We start from the raw sequence: 20562 nt of genomic DNA, 5'->3' as shown, positions 1-20562 counted from the left end.
GCCCAGCTACCCCACCACAACGTGCTCTCCACAGGGGGAAGGACATCACTGAGTCTGTGCACTGTCCCCAGGGCCTCACTGCTAATACGGTCAGTACAATGTATAGGCCACACTCCACACCTTCTCACCCCGTAGGTAAGGAGGAGATGGCAGAGGGGCAGTCTAGGTTCTAGGTGTCAGAGCCCAACACTAAGCTCCGTGACAGCATGGCCAGCCTTGGTCCTGGGCACTGCTTCACCTCCAAGACCCAGCACAGGGGTTTGAAAAATATCCACAGAATGAATACGTGCATCATACTTGTTGCAAACCTTGCTTTTCCTCCCAATAAGAATGGAAAAAGAAAAACTGATATGAATTTTAGGAAAACCATATGGAAATGTCCTTCCCCATCTGACATAAAAAATAAACCACACAACTGAAGTATTCTGATACTCTGAACAGAACTTCCACTGCAGCTGTTAATAGAACCAAATGATACTAGTGCGTAAGATTAGATAAAACCACCGGAAGGCTAGCAAAGAATGCTATAAACAAAGTTAGTGAGCAAAACAACACTTCACATACTGTGTAGGTCTGCCCACTCTGGCTTCCCTACAGAAACCTGGCCTGAAATAAGAAAGTCACCAGGGGGGACTTCCCTGATGGCCCAGTGGTTAAGACTCTGCTCTTTCCATGCCGGGGAGGGGGCGTTATTGTCCGATCCTGGTCAGGGAACCAAGATTCCACATGACCCATGGTGCAGCCAAAAAAAGATTTAAAAAAAATTTTTAAGAAATAAACAATCTTTAAAATAAGAAAGAAAAGAAAGTCACTGGGAAAGAACTATTAAGAAACAAACAGCTTACAAACGTCACAACAGCAGCTCACAAAGATGCAACCCTGACGTTCAAGTTCTCATACACTTCTCACAGTTTCCACAGTTTGCCTTAGGTTAGACCAAAACTCCTCGGCAGTACTTCTTAGAAGAGTAAAGCACTGGTAAATGGTTTTATGTCAACCAACAAGAAGAATTTGTAAAAACATATAATGTAATTCACATTATATACACAATTCAAAATTTATCTTCTCTTGCCTTTCTTTATGCCTCATTAATCAAAAGTTACAGATTTAAATAAAATCAACACTTTTACCACATGGTACGTCCATTAGCGACTGATAAGTACAATATACCCAACTTCCGTCAGTTGGGTGCCTGTTCTAAGCTTACTTCCATTCAGACTCAGAGAATTATCTGTTCAATGTCACTGTGACTCACTGTCTCCATCACAAACACAGAAAAAATTTTTTCTTAAAGTTTTAATATCAATAAAAATTATGACTTGGTAAGAACTAAAGAAACTTAGTCTTAACAATGGATATAATTACCTTCTGAAGACAAACAGACAATAGGTCTCAAAACACAACATACTCCAAAAGGTGATGGTACTGGTATTACTTGTTTTCCCAGCCAAGTTTCATGACAATTACCATACCTCCCTTCCGATACCCTGGAGGAGCTCTGGGGAAGTTGAGGAAGGCACTGACTTGCCACTGGAAGATGCAAAGGAGCCCCAGTTCTACCCGTGGGACAAAGAAAGAGTCATTTCACCATCCTGAACCTCAGTGTGTTCACCTGAAAAACAAGGACAACGACTATCACTTACTGAAGCGTGAAAATGTCAGTCACAAAACAGCAGAGCAGCAACACGAATAGTAATGAAAATATGATAATAAGGATGCCAAGTTAATGCCTACTATGCACCAAGCCCAGTTCCAAGTACTTTTAAAATACTGACTTATTTAGTTATTAAAAACCACTCCCACGAGGCAGACTCTATCACCTCCACTGCACAGATGAAGAAACTGGAGCACAGAGAGAGAACTTGTTCCAGGTCACAGGGCTTCTAGGAGCAGAGCTGGAAATCAAACTCGGCAGCTAGGCCCACAGTCTGTGTTCCCTGCCGATCTGCTCAGTGTGCATGCGTGCTCAGTTGCTCAGTTATGTCCAACTCTCTATGATCTCATGGACTGTAGTCCACCAGGCTCCTCTGTCCATGGAATTTTCCAGACAAGAATACTGGAGTGGGTTGTCATTTCCTTCTCCAAGGGACCTTCCTGACCCAGGGATTGAACCCGCTTCTCTGGCGTCTCCTGTACTGGCAGGTGGATTCATTACCACTGTGCCATCTGGGGAGCCCAACTGGCTAAGTGCTTTACACCTATTTTCTCAATTAACACAACCAATGATGTAGGTGATGTTTAAATCCACAAGTGACACGTGAACAAACTGAGGAGCAGAGAAAGGAAGTAGCATACCTAACATCAGGCTAGCTGGGTAGAGCTGGGATAGCACCAGCTCTCGGATACCAGCCAGACCACACCCTTCAATCACTACCCCAGGGATGCTACCTGCAGAGGCTGCAAAGCGTTCCAGAGAGGGGCGGGAGGCAGGCCCCACCTGGCCTCCGGAGGATGACTACTGGGTCACGGTGAAGACCAAAGGGACAAGCAGGAGGAGAAGAAATGTGCCTGGGGGCAGAACACCAGACAGACAGGCCCCTCTCTCCCCGACACAGCACCCCACAGTGGTCCCTGGTGTCAGCAATCCTGCCCAGAACACACTCAGACGAGATGCTGAGCCTGCAGCTGGTACCTGAGAGACGCATCCAAACCACCAGGAGACACCCACCCATCCTAATGGATGAACCCACACTCAAGAGATGAGACAGAGGGAAAATGTCTTCTAAAAGGGCAGAAAGCCCTGAACCTATTATTAATCTAAATAATTCTGAACTAGAGAGTTCCCAGAGACACTAGTTCATAGCCATTCCTTATTTATTTTCCCACATCAAACATCAGCACTAAATTCCAGGTTAAGAATCAGTTGAGAGTTTATGAGGGAAAAAAAGGACCCTGCAATGTGTGAGAAGATGCTGCTATAGTTTTTCAAAATACAATGGGCAGCAGAGGCACAGTAACACAGGATGAGAGAAGACATTCACCGAACCGAAATTTTCGACCTAAATATATTTAACATGTTATGAAGTAGAGGGCAGTTTTTGTGTATGCTGACCAAAAAGACACGAATAATCAAAGGCAATCAAGTAGTTAAAATGTTGAAACTGTTCAACTGTGAAACTTTTATTGAACAGGCATATGCATATCCAAATCACCTCATCATTTCATCACCATGTGTTTTTTACCCTACAAATCCAATTTATCCATAGTTTGACCACTCACCTTATTTAGCAAACAGTGACAGTATCAAAGCACTGGCTCCCGAATTAGGTAACTGAAGCAGAAAGAGCCCAAGAGAACCTCTGGCGTCTGGTTAGAAATCAGGCCGTGCGGCTGCAGGTTGTGAGCAGACGGCTGTAGCTAAAGGGGGCGCTGGGGCCAGGGGGACCCCTGGTGGTAAATGAGCCTCTTCTACAACCTACATTCCTCAGCTATAAAGAGGGACACATCAACCACCGACATTTTAAATTATCCCTCACAGTGGCCTGGAAAAAGAAGGTGTTTCTACAGTGTAATCCAACAGAAGCACCCAGCACGGATCCAGTCATTCCTCCAGTCATACTGAGTAAGAGGCATCACTGAGGCTTCTCTCCATCCAAACACAGCTGCACAGTGGCTGGCTTCCTTTGTCCATCTCCCGCCTCCATGCCTCTGGTCTTGTCACACTGGTGTCAACAGACACTATTCCAACTCAGCAGAAGCACAGAGAGTCACTTTTTCAATTCTACCTAAAATTTTTTATCATTAAAAAGTTATTAAACTCAGCCATAAAAAAGAAAGAAACAATGCCATTTGCAGCAACATGGATGCAACTAGAGATGACCATACCAAGTGAAGTCAGAAAGAGAAAGACAAATACCACACGATACCCCTTCCACGTGGAGTCTGACATATGGCACAAATGAACCATCTACTAAAGAAAAGGCTCACAGGGAACAGACTTGTGGTTGCCAGAAGGAAGGGGAGAGGGAGGAGCCGCGGGGGGTCTGGGTTGGCAGATGCAGACTGTTACATTTAGAATGATAAACAAGGTCCTAGTGTACAGCACACAGAACTATCTTCAATATCCCATGTAAACCATAATGGAAGAGACTACTAAAAAAAGAATGTATGTATGTGTGTAACTGAGTCACTTTTCTGTACAGTAGAGATTGGCACATTATAAATCAACCATACTTCAGTTTTTTAAAAGTTATTAAAACCAACGCCACCCTTATCAGGATGATTATTACTATTTTTTTAAAAAAATATGAAAATAACAAGTGTTGGCAGAGATGTGGAGAGACAGAAACTCTTGCATACATCAGTGGGAACGTAAATGGTGAAACTGCTACAGAAAAGAATGGAGGTTCTTCAAAGGAGTCAAAACTAGAACTACCACATGATCGAGCAGCTCCACATGGGGAGCCCTACATCCAAAAGAACTGAAGGCAGGGTCCTGAAGAGACCGCACCCCTCTGTTCACAGCAAGTATCCACAACAGTCAAGAAGCAGGAAGCACCCGCCGTGTTCATCGATGGCGGGACGCAGAAGTGCAGTGTGATTACAGCGGCGCATCACTCAGCCTCTGAAAGGAAGGAAACCCTGTGACCTGGGACATGAGCACAGGGCCTGTGTGTGTGCTGTATGCTTCCACTCATGCGAGGCACCTAAAGTAGCCAAGCTCATAGGAACAGAAAGTAGAACAGTGACTACCAGGAAGCGGGGAAGAGGGGAAAAGGGGTACAGAGCTTCAGATTTGCAAGATAAGCCTAGAGATCTGTTTCACAAGATGTTCATACACTTAACACCACTGACCCGCACACTTAAAAACAGCTAAGATGGCAAATTTTATGTTCTGTATTTTTTGCCTATCCCAATAAAAAACTTAAAATGTTAAAACCACTTTAAAAGAACGCATCTCACGTTTTACAACAAATCCGCAAACGTGACACAATTACGTCTACCTGTCGACGGAGAAGGCAATGGCACCCCACTCTAGTACTCTTGCCTGGAAAATCCCATGGACGGAGGAGCCTGGTGGGCTGCAGTCCATGGGGTCGCACAGGGTCGGACACGACTGAAACGACTTAGCAGCAGCAGTATGGACAAGGGGGAAAGTATGGAGACATTAGAACGAGCCTGAAGCGCAAGAGGAAGGAAAAAGAGACACAACAGCCTATCCTGGACCAGGCTGGAGACAGGCCCAGCAGTGCTGACACTGGTGCGGCACGGGACGCGGGCTTTGCGCGGCTCACAAAACACCCGTGAAGAAAACCTGGGATCACCACTAGTGTTGCCATTTGCAAGAACGAGGAAACGGGCTTACAGAGGTGCAGGACAGAGGATCCGATGAGACTTTGTAAAAGTAAGGCCACACGTGACTCCAAAGCCAAGACAGTCACCTTTCCATCTCCTTAAGCCTGAAACCCCAAGCTGTCCATTCAGTTTGTTTGAAATATTCCTTGAATTCTGACCTTGCCACACAGTAGATATGTGACCTGGGGCACTGTTTTTCTTTTTTAACTTCTCTTTGACTTGGTTTTCTCATCAGTTAAACGAACTTTAAAATGGCATCTACCATTCACAGCTGTTAGGAGAATTAAATACCATCACATAAAGGGCTTTGACATCATCAGGGCATTCCTTTGCATCTTCTGGGCTGGCACAGTGACTTAAGAATCGCCAGGAACCCAAGAATGCCTAGGACAGAGCCCGGGTCCCCAGGGAGCTGAGAGCTCCCAGAGGACAGACACACAGGTCCCAGTAAGCACGCCCCCGGCAGGCTGGTTGGGGAAACCCCCAGTGAACTTCCTGTGCCATTCCAGGCTTAAACAATTCAGAGGTTTATCTGAAAAACTCAAACAACTGGGAACTGCCTCCATGCTGACAGAAGGGGAATGAGCAAATAAAGATGAGTGACTACATACATGTGTTTAAAAAAACGGTGTTTGCTGAAAATTTTTCATTGATACCGAAAATACTCATTAATTTTTTAAAAAAACGAACATGTTCTATAGAGAATTAAGTTAATTCCCAGTTCTAAACTGCAAGGATTTTCAAGATATATATTTTAAGTAATAAAAATAAAAAATTAACACAAAAAATAACTATTTTAAAGAAATGATATCTAGTAAAATTCCCATTATTTTTCTAAATAACACACAGTCAAACAACACATCAAAAGAGAAATTGAAAAAATGTTCAGCACAGGATTGACAATTAAAAACAGAAGATCAAAATCTTTAGGATGGAGTTGAAAGAGTATACAGAGGAACTTTTTAACTTTAAGCATTTATATTTAAAGGGCGAAAACATGAGTTCTCTGGGTTTTTTTTTTTACCTTAAATGAGAAAAAGCATTAGCAAATTAAACCCAAAGTAAGTAGACGTTAAGACAGAACAAGAAGCAGCGCTGGGGCAAAAGGAAAAATGAGTAATAATGACCCTGTCTTCATTAAAAGTTTGGTTCTATCCATCAGGGACCTTTTGCATTGATTCTTGACTTCTAAAAATACTGCTAAAACATCACTTATCTTGATGACTGAGAGTTTTGGGGTCCCTGAGAAATGCCTTACCAGAGTCCTGCCCACACCTTCCCATTCCCACGCTCCACTTCCGCCCACTGGCCCACCCGCCATAATCCCAAGGCTCCCCACATCTAGCGCAATCACCTAGAGCTTCGTGAAACTAGAAACATTTCTGCCCAAGGCGTGTTAAGTACAGTCACTTGACTTTAAAAGTTCCCTCTGAGAACAATAAAAGGATTCAATACTTCTTTTTAAACACGAGAATGACAGTAACTAAACTGTAAAAGCATATCTATTTTCTGGAAACAGTTGCGATGCCATTTTTTACACTGAACCAACAAACTCCTGAATTCATTAATGTCTGACCTTAAAAGGAGGAGGCAAGCCCTAAAAATGAGTAAGCAAAATCCATGCTTGCTTAAGGCTGTTTGCACCTCTTAAGAAACAGCAGAAACCCTTCTTATTTAGGTCCTAAGAGCTGGAATAAGAACAGCAACCGCTCAAATTCACAAGCCACATGGGCAGAGCATGACGGCTTCACAGGAGAGGAGAGTCTGTAACAACTCACTTATTCAAAGATTCCTCCTTCCCCCTTTTTTTGAGATGTCTGAATCCAAGGGAGGTGCAACAGTGTGTCCCCTAGAAAAACAGGAAAAGTGCATAAAGTACAGTAATCAGAGAGATGCTGGGGAGTGAGAACAAGGGGGGCTAAGACTTCAGAGGGCGAAGAACCACAAAGCTGAGCGGGTCTCCTGCAGCTCCTTTGAACTTTGGTGTTTATCTGCCAATCCTGTGAACAAGGAGGAGGCTGAGAACCCTGGCTCAGCATCCACAGAAAACTGCCGCCAGGGGTCAGAGAAGCATGAGAGGCTTTGGCAAGCTAACAACCTACAAGCAAACATGTCTTTCCTGCCGCACATCACTCGGCAATGAAAGGAAGGTACTGACACAGGCTACAACGTGGACGAAATCAGAAAACATCATGCTCAGTGAAAGAAGCCCAGCGTAAAAGTGTTTAACGTGCATACTGAACACTGTATAAAATTTTCAACGTAAGTCCCACGCAAGTTTTAAATCTAAAAAATGATTTAAACATTTTACCTTTACCTACAGCTCTTCAATCCATAAGATATTCTAGAGAACATTTTAAAAAAACTTCCTAGAAAGATCATCTTTTAGAGAAGAAATTTCTTCAGTTAAATAAAGCCATTATACAGCTTATTCTTCTTTGGGAATATGCCCTGTGCACACATCTTTAACTAATATTAAGTGGTTCACTCAAAAGCAGAAAGCTAAACATCAGAAACAGATGAAAAGGTATCTAACAAGAACAATTGAAGACATTCGAGTTCTGACTGTAGGGGAAACATGAGATCTAATTATAAAACATAGGAACACGGGTCTCCTATAATAAAACAGTTACTTAAAATATATATATATCAAATTTACACATTTTAAAAAAATCTATTTTGCTTCCCATTATGCAATTGGGAGAAGAAGGGCCAAAAATCTGCAAAAATACTTTAAATTTTCTTTTTATAATCATTACTGCATACTTCTATAGTTATTTCCTGGGGAGATTTTAATTACTTCAGTTGTGCCTTTGCTGCTGCTAAGTCGCTTCAGTCGTGTCCGACTCTGTGTGACCCCGTAGATGGCAGCCCACGAGGATACCCCGTCCCTGGGATTCTCCAGGCAAGAACACTGGAGTGGGTTGCCATGTCCTTCTCCAGTGCATGAAAGTGAAAAGTGAAAGTGAAGTCGCTCAGTCGTGTCCGACCCTCAGCAACCCCATGGACTGCAGCCCACCAGGCTCCTCCGTCCATGGGATTTTCCAATCAAGAGTACTGGAGTGGGGTGCCATCGCCTTCTCCGAGTTGTGCCTGTAAGTAACTCCAAATCTGATTTTGCTTTAAAAAAAAAAAAGTTATGAAATAAATATGTCTGTATAAAATGCACTTAAAGAATTTATGAAAGAACATGCATTTATTTTTTGCTCTACATACACAGTCTGGATATGATTACAGGTGGCTTAAAGCACAGTCCTCTCACTGGGATCCTTGAATTACCACCTAAGAACTCAGAGTACAGGAATTTCCTAATGTATATGTCCCAAGCCTTAAATGGAAATCAAATATTATCTTTAAGTAAAAAATAGAAGTATGAATTCATCTAACAAGAACAAAAGAGAACACAAAAATAACAGCATCACCACCTGCAGCGTTTCCTGTAAAATGTAATTACACATTCCTAGTCCCAAGATTTCCAGGGCATTTACAGCTCTTTCCATGTGACCTCGAAGTTACCACCTATACTTGCTACAATATGATCTCTACACACAGTTGCTGACTGAAATTCTTTCTTCTGCTGAAAACTATACTCAGGACAATCTCATTCCACAAACTTAGTCAATCTCCACCTCACTCTCACAGTTGTCTAAGAAACCCAAGTCTCCTTTCTGTACACAATCTCCTCTCTGTACATCTATCACAATCCACAGTAAACCCATTTTTGTCTCCTTTACAGAGTCAGGCACTGCAAAAAGAAGGCACCCTTGGCGTCTGCTGCACAGCTAAGGAAACCACTCTGCTCTGCCGTCTGGGAAAGCTCCTGACAGCAGCCGCAACGTGTCCTGGAGTAACACCACCATCATGATCACTGCACAAATGCCATGCAAACACCATGCTTTCTACCCTCTTCCAGATAAAATCCACTTAAGAACTGACACCACTTTCACAATCAGAATATCCTGCAAGAAAAGCTACACCCTGCTCCCTTTCCCATCTTCTTACCTGAATAAAAGTAAGGTCTGGGGAACCGGTGGGGTTGGGATAAAAAAGAAAGGCAGATACGTTTTCTTCAGCCATCTAGAAGTATGCGTCACATGGAAAACTCCTCAGTGCCCAATGAGTGCAAGTTTATGCTGAACTTCGCACCTACGTCAGGTCAAGTCAAAGTTGCTCAGTCGTGTCCGACTCTTTGTGACCCATGGACTATACAGTCCATGGAATTCTCCAGGCCAGAAAACTGGAGTGGGTAGCCATTCCCTTCTCCAGGGAATCTTCCCAACCCAGGGATTGAACCCAGGTCTCCTGCATTGCAGGAGGATTCTTTACCAGCTGAGCCACAAGGGAAGCCCAAACTAAAGATTTACTCTGAAGATTAAAAGTCACACTCAAGTGAACAAGTACATTTTTAGTAATTTTTTAAATCTTTTATAAATTATGACAAAATTAAGCACATATGTGATCCGTTTTCTCAAACATGTTAAATATCCCTGTTACTGACATACAAGGCAGTGAAGTTCAGCTTTGAACAGTGAAAATGCAGCTCCAAGACTGACCAAGTCTCACTTGCCCTCAGCTACCAAAAGAGGATCAATTTAGGATCAAGAGTGTTAGGTAGGTAGAATAGGGAAAAGGAGTCCAAAATGGCGGTGGCTAAAAGACAAGGAAGGTCAAAGGAAGGTCCGAGGACCAGAGTGAAGACTTCAGGCAGAACAAACAGCACTCCTGGCTAAGCCCAATTTGCATAGGGTAGGCCCAGGTGGAGGAAAAAACATATAAAAGGAGGAGCCAAAGCGCTTTCTCACGGACTCTCTCCCGCGTGCGTGCACTCTCTTTCTCTCTCTCTCTCTCTCTCTCCTGCTATCTTCTAAATAAAATAGAGCTGTAACACTGATTTGCCTAAGAGCTATAACACGGTTTGTCCAAGACCTGAGAGCTCCAAATCTTTGTTGTGACCAGACAAAGAACCGAGGAACGTACACTCGCGTGACAGAGTTTCCACGTAAACGCAACAGGCAGCCTGCATCAATGCTGCAGGTCCAGAAGAAAACTACCACTGGAAGACCCCCCAATCTTTCCCATTTAAATCTAAAGAATGAGTCTGTTCCAGGATATGTCTACTGTGATACAGAGGTTATGAGAAAATGCCATACATACACCCAAACACCACTATTCTATCAAGCTTTTCTATTTCAAAACCACTGTCACCAGCAGGCAGAAGCTACGCAGTAGGCACACACTCCATCTTATGACGCGTCACTTCATAAGGCTCACATAATGAAAAATCAGTATTTACGCTGTACTAATCTCAATTTCATAAACTAACAAAGATATTTTTTAAGGGCGACATTGTTACTCAAATGTACATCAAAAACTGTAAGAAGAGCCAAAAATGATTCCAAATTTTCAACCAATCATCTGCAAGACTGGGGGAAAACCTCTCCTTCAGCGGTGCAGAGCACAGGACTGGGGTCACGCAGGTGCTGGGCACTCTGCTGGCCAATGAAGATCTCAGGCATCTCCCTTCTCACGCTCATTCACCAGGCCCCGATACACTCACTGCTCACTACACTAACACATCACTGACGGATGGGCAAGTGGCGGGAAGAAAATGACCTCTGCTTGAAGGAGCTGGGATTAACGGTTATGTTCAGGACAAACAACACAGCGTGTGTTAAGTCAGGCAGGAAAAGCTATTTCGCATGAAACACAATGCAGAATACACCAAATATCCCATATCAGTACAGTAACAAAACAAAATGGAAATTAAACCAAAAAAAAGAAAGCTTCCCTCTGTCAAAATGGAAATTGCCTGAGATTCTGTAGATAGTAAAGTCAGTAGCTAGGAGCACATCAATGCTGTATACTGTCACCCTGCTTATTTAACTTGTATGGAAAGAGTACATTATGCAAGATGCTGGACTGGATGAAGCTCAAGCTGCAATCAAGATTGCCGGGAGAAATATCAGTAACCTCAGATATGCAGATGACACCACCCTTGTGGCCAAAAGCAAAGAGGAACTAAAGAGCCTCTTAATGAAAGTGAAAGAGGAGAGTGAAAAAGTTGACTTAAAACTCAACATTCAAAAAATGAAGATCATGGCATCTGGTCCCATCACTTCATGGCAAACAGACGGGGAAACAATGGAAATAATAACAGACTTTATTTTTTTTGGCTCCAAAATCATTGCAGATGGTGACTACAGCCATGAAGTTAAAAGACTCTTGCTCCTTGGAAGAAAAGTTATGACCAACCTAGACAGCATATTAAAAAGCAGAGACATTACTTTGTCAACAAAGATCCATCTAGTCAAAGCTATGGTTTTTCCAGTGGTCATGTATGGATGTGAGAGTTGGACTATACAGAAAGCTGAGCACCGAAGAATTGATGCTTTTGAACTGTGGTGTTGGAGAAGACTCTTGAGAGTCTTTTAGACTGCAAGGAGATTCAACCAGTCCATCCTAAAGGAAATCAGTCCTGAATATTCATTGGAAGGACTGATGCTGAAGCAGAAACTCCAATACTCTGGTCACCTGATTCGAGGAAGTGACTCATTTGAAAAGACCCTAAAAAAAAAAAAAATTAAAAGACCCTAATGCTGGGAAAGATTGAAGGTGGAGGTGGGAGGAGAAGGGGAAGACAGAGGATGAGATGGCTGGATGACATCACCGACTCAATGGACATGAGTCTGAGTACAAACTCTGGGAGTTGGTGATGGACAAGGAAGCCTGGCGTGCTGCAGTCCATGGGGTCACAAAGAGTCAGACACAAGTGAGCAACAGAACTGAACTGATGGAGAAAGAATGGATAGACAAAACAGGATAGACTCTTGCAAGGGAACACTATACTCAGCAACAGAAAGGAACCAACCACACAGCAATATAGATGAATCTCTACTACATGGGGCTAAAAATCACCTTTCACAGTTATACACAGCGTACCACTCTGCTGACATGAGCTCCTAGAACAGGCAAAAGTGACCTGAAGTGGAAGGAACACAGAAGTTATGGGGGGAGGGGAGCAGCGAGTGGTTGGGGCAGGGACTGTGACCATGGAGGGGCATGAAGGAACTTTCTGGGGCCCTGGGGCCCTTCCCAGGCACTATAAAGCCTTGCTGTGTCCTCCATTTCTTGTTTCAGCCTCCAAAACCTTCCCTGAGTTGCAAAGGGCAGATTCAAACAGTTACTAATTAGGGGAATGCAGAACTAGAGGAGGAGCAGTAGAAAGATCAGTGTGTGAATAAAGCAGGGTCCTGGTTCCTCCTCAAAGGGTAGATAACACGTAACATCTGACACAGGTCTTCTACAGCAACTAAGGGCCCCACCCAGGTAGAGGACTGTAACTTCAGGCTGAGCAGAACCCAAACTGCATGGAAGCGGAAGACTGATGATTCAGATTCCTTGAACACAACCTGTTACCTCTCGCCAGCCAATGAGAGGAGGGCCACACACCCTGCAGTCGCCTTCTCCCCTGGAATTTTGCCCCAAGAACCACCCAGGATTCAGGTCTTTTGAGCATTCTCCTTGCTTGGCCCTGCAATAACTTTTCTCTCCTTCAAATTCCAGCATTTTAGTTTGTTTGGCCTCCGTGTGCGTCAGGCACAAAAACTTGGGTTCAACAAGAAAATGACAATGGTGTCTACATTTTGGTAAGTGTATGAGCTGCAAAGGCAATGTTAACTTTTGTAAATTTGGTAATTTGATAATTCCATGAATTACATCGTGGTCATTCTGTTCTTTTCATACTGTTCATGGGGTTCTCAAGGCAAGAAGGCTGAAGTGGTTTGCCATTCCCTTCTCCAGTGGACCACGTTTTGGCAGAACTCTCCACCACAATCCATCCATCTTGGGCGCCCACGTGACACGGCTCACAGTTTCACTGAGTTGGACAAGGCTGTGATCCACGTGATCAGTTTGGTCAGTTATCTGTGATTGTGGTTTTCATTGTGTCTGCCCTCTGATGGATGAGGATAAGGGGCTGGTGGAAGCTTCCGGATGGGAGGGACTAGTTGTGGGGAAAACTGGGTCTTGCTCTGGTGGACAAGTCCATGCTCAGTAAATCTTTAATCTTCTGCTGACGGGTGGGGCTGTTCCCTCCCTATAGCCCTGCTTTGGCAGAGGTAACGGTGACCTCCTAAAAAAGGGCCTATGCCAGCACCCTGTACCTCCCAGGCCTGCTGCAGTCAGTGTCCCTGGCCCCGCGGCAGGTACTGTGGACCCACGCCTCCACCGGAGACTCCGGAACACTCACAGGCAAGGCTGGCTCAGTCTCCTGTGGGGCCACTGCTCCTTTCTCCTGGTGCACACAAGGTTTTGTTTGTGCCCTCCCACGTCTCTGTCTCCCCAGTCCCGACTCATCGCAGTATCTAAGCGGTAAAGGGAGTGAGCGCTGCAACCTACTCTCACAGTAAATACACGTGTGCACGTACCTGGAAAGACGGAAAGAGAGGGTGGGGTGGGGGAAGGGAGAGAAGAGGAAAACAGGGTTGGGGAGGGCCTGCAGGCAAAGGCAACAGAACGTTAGTTTAACATCTGGTGAATCTAGGTGAAGTGCCATATTCAGGAGTTCCCTATACTACTACATCTTATAACTTGTCTATAAAAGAAAAAAATTTTTTCATCTAAAAAAACAAAACACACTGTACACTTGAAACACTGTAAAGCAACTATACTGCAATTTTAAACAATTAAAAACCAAAACCCAAGGAGCAGCAAACTAGAAAGGGTGCTGGAGGGTTTCTGAGGCAGTCAGCCCAGCGCAGACCACTGTCACTTTGCTGTTGAGCCCAGTTCACGCGCCCATAGCACAGGGAGGCCCAGCAAACCAGAACACTGGAATCCGAGGGAGAGAAACAGGTTTACCGCAGACAGAAAGGCAAAAGCTGTGCTACCGCACACTGAAGGCGACAAGCGTTCACACTGCAGATCCCAAGTCACCCAGAAAGGCTAAAAGTGAGTCTGATGACTTTCAGTACATTGTTTAAGAAGACCTGTAAGTATCCTTTGAAATACATAGGAAAATAAACACGGTTACATATTTTTTAAGTGTATAATCCACTATTTTTTTCCTATTCTGCATATACAGTAACTTTAAGCAAATCATACCAAAACCTCTCAGGAGACACTGCATGGTACACCCCAAACGTGTGCAGCAACAACACGAGCCAAATCAAAGCAAACACCCCGCAAACCATCCCCGAGCTCATGCAACAGGAGCCCCACAGCACCTGGAAATGCCATCAACTGAAGCAAACACCCCAGCCTTCTCCTCGGCCTCTGGACCAGGATTAAGTTACCGCGGGATCCAGAGGAAGACACAAGGATGGAGCCAGACAGCAAAAAGTAAGCAGGACAACTCCACTCTCTTCTCTGTCTCTCAGTGTGCTGCCAAGAGGCCACTAGCGGATCTGGGCCATGTGCTCACTGTACAGAGGGCGGCAGGCGGGAGCTGCGGTGAGCGGGGCTGGACACACACGGTGGGAAGCTTCACGTGTCCAGGGGAGAGCAAGGAGGGCCGCAAACACAGAGGGGCACGTGCAACAAGGGGCAGAAGCCAGCTCCGCTGTACCACTGACTCTGCTGTGACCACACAGAGCGGCACCTCCCGTCATAAAACCATGAAGTCATCATTTAAAATAGTGGCCTTCTTACTTTCCAAAATCAAACAAATTTTGATTTGTAAATAAAAATTAAAACCCTCACACACCAACTTCCACTTTAATTTCCCTCCCCACTCTATACATAAACAAGGGCCTACTGGGAAAAAGTGCTGAATAACTGCTCTGGAGGACATCAGAAAGCACCACAGAGCAGTAACAAGCAACTCTCCTGCGTGCTTCTAAAAACTGTACTTCAATTGCAAGTCTTAAGCTCAACGAAGCCTATGTGTATCATTTTCTGTGTGCATTCTTGGTATTTCTAGCAGTGTAAAATATACCTGTATCCTACAATTACAGTTGACCGAACAAAACAGCTGAAGACTACATAAATTTGTCTCATTAACCAGAGAAAACATTATTTATTAATTGTAAACACTGGTAAAACTATTTTTCTCCAGAGCTACAAGAACTTTGAAATCCCCTAAAATAATTTAACTTTTAAAACACTTTTAACTTATGCTAATTACACCACATCTGTAATAGACAATCATGTTACATGAAGATAAACTACACACAAAGGCTTTAGCATACAAAACTCAGCCAAGGACTTCAAGGTTACATGGTTTCAGAAGCTGTGTCTATGGCTAAAATCTACTTCACTTAAACTTCCAGGATACCTTGTCCAGAAAAATAAAGTTTAATCCAGCCTGAAAGAAAACCTGAGCTCAGGTGCGTACAGTATCTGTGTGTATACACACAGAAGTCACCTATCTTTGAAGCCTGGGGTATAATTTCCATACAGGAAAACCTCCGGCTCAGGAGGTCTGACGAACGTCCTCTGTGGCGTGGCCACCGCCAGGCGGAGGAACGGCCGCTTTCTGTCGCCCAGAGGAGTGTCCTCATGTCCCCGGAAAACAAGTCTCTCTCTGGCAGCCCCAGGCAGCCACTCACCTCATCTCTGCTCTCAGAGCTCTGCCTTAACCAGAATGTTACATCAATGGAACCCCAGCAACACGAGCGCTTCATGTTCTCAACGGGCAAAATGCTTTGGAGACGCACCACTTTGCTCCTATGTTGGTAGTTAGTTCCTTCCTGTTGCTGCTGCTGGATAGGATTCCACTGCAGGGGTGGACCCCAATCTGCTCATCCGTTTTCCAGCTGATGGGCATTCAAGTTGTTTTCCATTTTAAACGATTATGAATAAAGCTGCTATAAACATTCAGGCACACGGACATAAATTTTCATTTCTCTTGGATAAATACCTCAAAATAGGATTACTGGATTGTATGATAAGTATATATTCAACTTTATAAGAAACTGCCAAATTATTTTCCAAAGTGGTTATACTTTGCATTCCACCAGCAAGGCAAGAGTCCTGTTTCACATCTTTGTCACTGGACACTGTCACCTCGTGCCGTCTAGTTTTACTGTTAACCACTCTAACTGCGTTGCAATGGCCCCTCAACGTAGTTGCTGTCTGCCCTTCCCCAGTGAGTAACGGTGCTGAGCATCTTTCTGTGTGCTTATTCTTATCCTATGAAATGAACGAAATACCTACTCAAACCTTTTGGCCATATTTTCAATTGAAATTTTCACTGAGATCTTTTCTTTAAAACTGAATTATAGGGACTTCCCTGGTTGTCCACCAGTTAAGACTCGTGCGTGCCAAGCAGGGAGTGCAGGTTCAATCCCTGGTTGGGGAACAAAGAGCCCACATGTCATATGGTCAAAAAATAGAACTTTTTAAAAAAACTGAAGTATAGTTGCTGTACAATACTATCTAAGTTACAGGTGTACAATACAGTGATTCACAATTTTTAAAGGTTATGCTCCATTTATAGTTATTATAAAGCAGTGGCTACATTGCTCATTTTGCAACTTACTTTATACCTAATAGTTTGTACCTCTTACACCCCCAGCCCTCAACTGTCCCTCCCCAATACCCTCTCTCTCCAGTGGTAACCACCAGCTTGTTCTCTGTAAGTCTGCTTTTTTTGTTGCTGTATTCACTACTTTGTTGTACTTTTAGGTTTCACCTATAAGTAATAACATACAGCACTTGTCTTTCTTTGACTTATTTCATTTAGCATAATACTTCCCAAGTTCATCCACCTTGCTGCAAATGTTCTTTTAAGAGACATCTACCCTTTCTGCTGCTGATGCTAAGTCACTTCAGTCGTGTCTGACTCTGTGCGACCCCACAGGTGGCAGCCCACCAGGCTCCCCCATCCCTGGGATTCTCCAGTCAAGAAAGAACACTGCAGAGGGTTGCCATTTCCTTCTCCAATGCATGAAAGTGAAAAGTGAAAGTCAAGTCGCTCAGTCGTGTCCAACTCTTAGCGACCCCATGGACTGCAGCCCACCAGGCTCCTCCGTCCATGGGATTTTCCAGCCAAGAGTGCTGGAGTGGGGTGCCATTGCCTTCTCCGTCTACCCTTTCTAATAGACAATTAAAGAAGAAATGCTGAGGAGTTTGTATATTTTGACTTCAGAATTCATGAGGAGTAGACCAAAGTCTCAGAGAAGGCAATGGCACCCCACTCCAGTGTTCTTGCCTGGAAAATCCCAGGGACGGGGGAGCCTGTTGGGCCGAAGTCCATGGGGTCGCTAAGAGTCGGACAGGACTGAGCGACTTCCCTTTCACTTTTCATTTTCAAGCATTGGAGAAGGACATGGCAACCCACTCCAGTATTCTTGCCTGGAGAATCCCAGGGACAGGGGAGCCTGGTGGGCTGCCGTCTATGGGGTCGCAAAGAGTCGGACACGACTGAAGCGACTTAGCAGAAGCAGCAGCAGCAGCAGACCAAAGTCTATAAAAATTTCCACAGGAAAAGTTGTCTCCCCACTTCTAGGGATAGGAACGGACCCATTTCCCTAGTTTTCCCAGTATTTGATGAAACCACCTCTCTGCTCAGTCTGAGCCGGGAACCCCGGACTATGAACCACCTGCAGAGCTCTGTACAAACAGCGGTGATGCAGGTCAGCACAGGCGACACAGACACGCCGAAAACACGCACCACGGTCGATGCGCGGTTGACAGCACAGAAAGGAGGCGCGGCGCTTAGGGAAGGGTCTGCGACTCTCCGCTACGAAAGCAAGACCCACCGCAGGACCATCAGGGCATGGGAACTTGAAAACTTGATGACCACCATATGAAACCTTGGGCAAAAAGTTTCTTAACGTCTCCAAGTCCAGTTTCTCTATAAAATGGGAACAGTAAGTGCTACCTTACTGAACTATTATAAAAAATTAAATACTAATCTGACACAATGACTGACACATAAAGGGCAGCTATTATGATTATGACTATTTCCTTCACCCAAAGTTCTGAATCACAATGTAAGACTGGAAACATAAAGACACACTCTTCACAGAGGTATGAGCATTAAACTGAGGCCTCACACAGCAGGTAACGTGCACGCAGAGGACCCACTGAACTCAACGCAGGGTCCTGATCATACACGAGAACCGCCAGGCATTTTCAGAAGAGCTGCCCTGGAGCTGGCAATCACTGAGAGTCTTTGTGGACCTTATTTGTCAAGATTTTGCCTCAGCACTTCAAATGCAGTGATACTTCTTTCAAAAGGCTCCAATCTAACCACCCTGGGTCTTGCATGGCCTCGTCATGAACGCTTCCTTCCCTCCAGGATGCTACGACTATGCCACACAGGTGGGACTGGTGCTCACACACCTTGGCGATATCTCCAACCTCTCTGATGCCCACACGCCCTGGTGAAGCCAAACACGGAGCAGCTTCTTAAATGCCCTGTTCATGCCTGACAACCAGAGCAGCTCAATAGCACAGCCTGGCTCCAATGACTGCTCTGTACAGCCAGACAGATGCCAACTGTATTAAGTTTTTGTGACAGGTGTTCTATAAGGATTTTTTCCCCAGGAGTCAATACACAAAATCAACAGTTTCAGATTATCACTTGGATTCAGGAGTTCTGGTGTCTCCTAGGCTCAGATTTGGGGACATTAAAAATGTATAACAAATGTTAAACAATCAGAATGCCACATTTCCCATGAAGCCTGCTTCCATCTCTGAAGGGTGCAGTCTCCACACCGTCCAGCTCCACCTCTGTGCACTTTCTTCCCTCGAGCACCCACCCCTGCTACAGCCAGCCATTCCTATCCTCCTGCAGGCCCCTCTGGGAAGGCACTCTCCCGTGCTCCGCACAGCACCACTAGGCTCAGTCACACACCCCACATCAGAAAACGAACAAACCACCCAACGCTGAAGCCGCAGATGACACGGTTCCACATGGAATGCGGCGTCTCGGAGGTAACTTCCAGAAAGTCCACAAGGGAAGACAGTTACAAAGGGGGGTGATGCAGAGTGGAGCTGGGGGCTGGGGAGGCTAGGGAACCACTGCTTCCAGCATGATCTCGCCTGCTACCATCTTGGTAATTACATGAATTAACAAAAATCCACCCTGCCGTCCTTCCCCACAGCCCTGAGGATAAAGCTCCAGCTCCTTACCTGGGTTCCGCACCCTCCTTCACAGTCAGGCTGCTGACTACCCTCCAGCCTCACCTGCACACACTTCACCTGTCAACACCTGCAATCACTGCTCTAAGTAAGCTACACTCACATATCCGCAAAGACCAAGCTCTCTCGCCTGGGCCTTTGCATGAGACGTTTTCGCTCCTTGAACACTTGTGTGCTGGGCCACACACTCTCATCCTCCGGGGTCCACGTGGGCACTGCAGCCCCTGGGGGCCTGTGCCGACCAGGCTGGTCCCGGGCCTGTGAGCACGGACCCCCGCGCTCTCTGCACACTCTCTCCCCATGGCAGAGGTCAGCACCCCAACAAAACCGGTGTCACACAAGAACACGAACCATGTCCATCCTGCTTAGCACCTAGGGAAGTCTCAGGACGATATCTGGAATTCCAGACACTAAAAAACAGGTTTTTTGAGTAAACGGCCCCAAGAACTCAGAGTCCAATCTATCTTAGTTGTACTCACTTGTCCTGATGCTTAAAAGACATCTTTATTAACAAAATGGGGGTCTTCAGAGGGTCTTGAGGCAGCCTTCCTTCCTGTCTACCACCTTCCCACAAACGTTAACCCTGAAAATGATCTCCACACATATTTCAGTGATTCAACTCCTCCAAAACTTTTCTGCACCTTCCTAGAATTAAGGTTGCAAAACACCTCCATCCCAAGTTCCTGCCCTCCAACACACACACCAAATCAAACAAGAACCAAGAACCAACTCTGGCAAAGCAGCTCCAGAAGCAGAGCTGCTCTGCAGGGCCCAGGAAGACCAGGAGCTCACGATGGAACACTCAGGGGGATGGGGGTCTGGCTCTTAGCATCGCAGCTCCAGGCTGACTTTGGGGGAGGCAAGACGGACTCCTACTGTCTGACCATCTGTCTGGAGCAACACCAGTTAGACGGTTATCTTTCTGGGCTTAAGTATTTTCAAATACTGGTGGGGAGGGGACAAGCCAGAATCAGTAGATTATCAGCAGTCCTGGTGCTAAAAGCTCCAATGAGCTGGGGAAGAGGCCCCTGGCTCATCAGGGGCCTGCCTGACGTCTCACTGCCCTCCCACCAGGCCTTTCTTCCGCTCCATCGTATTTCAAGAAGAATTCTGAGTGCCTTCTACTAAATATTGCGCCCTCATGTAAATATTGTCCCCTGTGCTGTACCTGTACCAAGA

General features: G+C 45.1%; 1 protein-coding gene across 1 annotated transcript in view; it reads right to left on the bottom strand.

Annotated features, from left to right (window-relative positions):
• PTK2 (protein tyrosine kinase 2) overlaps positions 1-20562 on the bottom strand; it is a 192888-nt gene that overhangs the window by 147308 nt on the left and 25018 nt on the right. The window contains 1 exon segment of the mRNA NM_001075250.2: positions 1473-1612. The gene's annotated coding sequence lies outside the window, so the exon portion shown is untranslated.

This window comes from Bos taurus, chromosome 14, assembly GCF_002263795.3.
Source record: "Bos taurus isolate L1 Dominette 01449 registration number 42190680 breed Hereford chromosome 14, ARS-UCD2.0, whole genome shotgun sequence".
Lineage (NCBI taxonomy): Eukaryota > Metazoa > Chordata > Mammalia > Artiodactyla > Bovidae > Bos > Bos taurus.
This window is presented reverse-complemented; position numbering and strand designations above follow the sequence as displayed.